The sequence below is a fragment of the Cervus elaphus genome, chromosome 31 (genome assembly GCF_910594005.1).
Source record: "Cervus elaphus chromosome 31, mCerEla1.1, whole genome shotgun sequence".
Taxonomy (NCBI): Eukaryota; Metazoa; Chordata; class Mammalia; order Artiodactyla; family Cervidae; genus Cervus; species Cervus elaphus.
In genome coordinates, this window is record NC_057845.1 from 4,924,139 (window position 1) to 4,929,245 (window position 5,107).

The following is a 5,107-nucleotide window of genomic DNA, read 5'->3' on the forward strand; positions in this document are numbered from 1 at the left end:
CTGCCTAGGTTTGTCATAGTTTTTCTTCTAAGAAAAAGGAGCCCAGTCTCTGGTCCATTTAGCTGTTCATGGATTCCAGCCACTTGCCTTTCAGCAGGCAGCCAGCAAATCCCCAGCATAATTGAAGGCACAGGCCTAGCGGGGATGCAGGAAGTAAGCCCAGCAAATTCCCTCATCTGAGACATGTGAACCTCCCCATTACATCACACTGGTTGGTTTAAACCTGGGCCAACTGGTCTTCTAGGTTTCCTAAGAGTCCCCTCCCTCATAGACATAGATTTCATTACCTGGTCTCTCTATACATTAATAAACAGACTAATACTGTCCATCCCTTTCTCCCTTTTTACCCTGCCCCTCATTAGCTGTACCCTACTCCAGGCAATCAAATGCCCACCAGGTTCATACTTTAGTCTTCTGAGGCTAGAGTAACATAACCATTTCCCAAAAACTGGAATTTCTGGTGCCTCAAAATTAGACTAGATCCTGATCCCTGATGACCTTCTAAATGCCACCATCCACTTCTGTGGCATCTCTAAAGTATCATTATATTCACAGCATAAAGGGTGTCCTTCCATTATCATATTCCAGTTTTGAATCTGCTTCCAATAAGAGGTGATTCTGGCTTGAATGCATGAGTCTCTGTTATTGGTCCCAACAAAGATGGAACCATTGTACGTGGAGGCTGCTGACTGTTAATGAATGGAATGCTGTTCCCTGGTTATGTTGCCTTGAAGAAAGGGAAATCCCAAACTAAGCCAAATCATGAGTATAACCAGATTTAATATATTACAATACAAGCAGGTCTTAAGAGAATGGATGTTCACAAATAATTCTCGTGGACAATTCATTGAGAGACAGTTTCAAGTCTTTTAAATTTGTTCAGTAGTTCAAGAAAAATTTGATGCAAGTATGGTGGGAAAGACCATGGCCTTACTGTAGGTGCTAGACAAGGTCAGGATATACCAAGAGCATGTTCCCTTGCTGTTACAGTTTGAATGAACAGCAGTGCAGCTCCTCAGGGGCTTCCCAGGGGGTCACAGTGGTAAAGAATTCCCCTGCAAATGCAGGAGACACAGGAGACTCAGTTTCAATCTCTGGGTGGACAAGAGGCCCTGGAGGAGGAAATGGTAACCTATATTAATGGTAAAACTCCAGTATTCTTGCCTGGGGAAACTCAGGGACAGAGGAACCTGGCAGGCTATAGTCCATAGGGTCACAAAGAGTCAGACATGACTTGGTGACTATACAGAGGCAGCAGCTCCTTGGAGACCCATTTAAACACAATTACTAGTAGGGGTTCTGTCTGGGAGAAAAGCATCTTGGTTTAGGCAACGGGTATAGTAAAGCAGTGAAATCAACGCAGCAGGTCAGTGACCCACAACAGCGAACAAATTGGAGAAGCAAAGGGTTTCTGCTTTGGAAAGCTAAGGAATATTGAATTGATTTGCCAGGAGAACAAAGAGTATTAGCAGTGTAGCACCTTTGTGCCAAGGATGAAGCTTTATGATTCCTAGTGAAGGAAGGGGGCCCCACGGGAAAGCCCAGCAGAGATCAGCCTGGATCAGCAAAACAGCAACATCTGAATTCTTCTCTCCAAATCATGTGCTTAACTGTAAAATACTCTCCTTTCTTATTCTTAGAGGACTCACTGGTTTCTGTCCATAAGCAGAAATCACCTCTTAGAGCACCTTTTGCGGAAGTGTTATTTCTTTTCTAATTATTTGAGTTGGGATCATTTTTCCTTATAGCACAGTATTAGCAGCTAGTGGGTTCACTCAGAAATGAAGAGGTTGATCTTGGGAGGTCTCCATTGGGTTCCTGGTAAAGGGTGATTTCTGGGAAGGGTGTGTAATGAGGTGGAGACTTCATGGAGAAATGTGAAGACTGAATTGAGGTAAGCTATTGTGAAATCTGGCTACAGAACATTTTAATGTCTTTCACCGCAATTAATGAATGAAAAAAAAAAGAAAACCAGTAGAAAAAATTCAGTCCTGACTTCATTTGATCTCTCTGCCCTTTTGAACACCATGTAATACCTCTATCTCATTTAAGAAAGGACTGAGGGGCTACTCTTGGTGGCTCAGTGGTAAAGAATTCACCTGCCAATGCAGGAGACACAGGTTTGATCCCTGATCTGGGAAGATCCCACAGGCTGCGGAGCAACTATTTAATAGGCTCATGCACCACAAGTATTGAGTCAATACTCTAGAGCCCAGGAGCCGTGACTATTGCGCTCACATGCCCCAATTACTGAAGCCCTCGCACCCTAGAACCTGTTCTCTGCAACAAGAGAAGCCACTGCAATGAGAAGCGCATGCGCTGCAAGGAAAAGTAGCCCCTGCTCACTGCAGGGAGAGGAAAGCACGCTCAGCAACGAAGATACAGCATGGCCAAGAATACATAAATGCAAATTTTAAAAAAGAAAGGACTTAGGGTGAGGTTACACATTTTGGAGGGTAGTAGGTTGATATGAGTATTTTCTGACTTTTTCAATTGCTTTTTCAAGCAGTTTTATTGAGATATAGTTCATATGCTGTACAATCTGCCCTCTGCTCCCTTGTGTCCGACTCTTTCAGATTCCACGAACTGTAGCCCGCCAGCCTCCTCTGTCCGTGGAATTTTCCAAGCAAGAATACTGGAGTGGGTTGCCATTTCCTACTCCACAAGATCCTCCCAACCCAGGGATCAAACCTGTGGCTCCTGCATTGTCAGGTGGAAATACACTCATTTAAAGGGCAAAGTTCGATGGTTTTAGTATTAATATATTCACAGAATTGTGATTCCATCACCATTGTCAACTTTAGAAACTTTTCATCATCTCATAAAGAAACCCACACCCATTAGCAATCACTCCCTATTTAACCCCAAGCCTCTGCTCAGTCAGTAAAGAATCTTGCCTGCAATGCAGGAGACCTGGGTTTGATTCCTGGGTTGGGAAGATTCCCTGGAGAAGGAAAAGGCAGCCCACTCCAATATTCTTGCCTGGAGAATCCCATGGACAGAGGAGCCTGGCAGGCTACAGTCCATGGGGTCACAAGAGCTAGGCATGACTTAGAGACTAAACCACCACCACCACCCCCTAGACGTAGGCAATGACAAATCTTTTTGTCTCCAAAGATTTGTTTACTCTAGACATTTTATATCAATAGAATGATAAAATACAGTTCTTTTGGACTAGCTTATTTCACTTAGGTAATGTTTTTAAGATTTATCCATATTGCAGCATGTATCAGTACTTCATTCCTTTTTTATTGCCAAATAATATTCCAGTATAAATATACCACATTTTATTTATCTATTAATATTTGTCAGTTGATGTGCAAAGAAAATGCAGGTTGCTTCAGTTTTGGGGTATTATGTATAATGCTGTTACAAATCTTTGTGTATAGGATTTTGTGTGAGTGTGTGTTTTCATTTTTCTTGGATATATACCTAACAGTGAAATTGTTGGGTCATATGGCAACTCTGTATTTAATCCTTGAGGGGATTTTCAGACTGTTTTCCAATGTGGCTGCACCATCAATGACTTCATATCTGAGAAGTTTTTCAATGTTCCAGAGGGTTAATCAAACTTCAATTACTTTTATTCTTATTTTTCTATGATTTTACATTTCACATTCACTAATCTCATATGAGCTTCATTCAATACATTTGAAATTTTCCTCCAAATTCCTTGCCAGTGATTCCAGAAACATTGCTGAATAATCTTTAATATCCTCATTGATATGTATTCCCATCTTTTATATATCATATTTTTGTATTTAATAAACAATCATTCTAACTTGCTTATCCTCTTATACAGTTCATGAGGTTCTCACAGCAAGTATACTGGGTTGCTTTGCCATTCCCTCCTCCAGTGGATCATGTTTTGTCAGAACTCTCCACTATAACACATGCTAGGGGCTTCCCAGGTGGTGCTAGTGGTAAAGAATCTGCCTGCCAGTGGAGGAGACACAAGAGATCCAGGTTCAATCCCTGGGTCAGCAAGATCCCCTGGAGAAGGAAATGGCTACCCATTCCAGTATTCTTGCCTGGAAAATTCCATATAACTAATGCTAGGCTTCAGCATTATATGAACCAAGAAATTCCAGATGTCCCAGCTAGGTTTAGAAAAAGCCGAGGAACCAGAGATCAAATTGCTAACATTTGCAGGATCATAGAGAAAACTAGGGAATTCTAGACAAACATCTACCTCTGTTTCATTGACTACACCAAAGCCTTTGACTGTGTGGATCATAATAAACTGTAGAAAGCTCTTAAAGAGATGGGAATATCAGACCATTTTACCTGTCTCCTGAGAAACCTGTATGCAGGTCAAGAAGCAACAGTTAGAACCTTGTATGGAACAACCGATTGGTTCAAGATTGAGAAAGGAGTCCAACAGGGCTCTCTGTTGTCACCCTGTTTGTTTAATCTGTATGCTGAGCACATCATGAGAGATGCCGGGCTGGAGGAGTTACAAGCTGGAATCTAGATAGGCAGAGAAACATCAACAACCTCAGATAGGAGGATGATACCATTCAATGGCAGAAAGTGAAGAGGAACTAAAGAGCTTCTTCATGAGTGTGAAGGAGGAGAGTGAAAGAGCCAGCTTAAAACTAAATATTAAAAAAAACTAAGATCGTGACATCCAGCCCCATTACTTCGTGGAAAATAGAAGGGGAAAAAGTGGAAGTAGTGACTGATTTCCTCTTCTTGGGCTCTGAAATCACTGTGGATGGTGACTGCAGCCATGAAATCAGATGTTTGCTTCTTGGCAGGAAAGCTATGACAACTCTAGACAGTGTGTTGAAAAGCAGAGACATTACTCTGCCAACAAACGTCCATATAGTCAAGGCTACGGTCTTCCCAGTGGTCACGTATGGTTGTGAGAGTTGGATCTTCAAGAAGGCTGAGGGCCGAAGAATTGATGCCTTCAAACTGTGGTGCTGGAAAAGACTCGAGAGTCCCTTGGATAGCAAGGAGATCAAACCATCAATCTTAAGAGAAATCAACCCTGAATGACTTCCAATGAGTAATTGGAAGGACTCATGCTTAAGCTGAAACTCCAGTATTTTGGTCATTGGATGTGAACAACTGACTCATTGGGAAAGTCCCTGATGCTGGG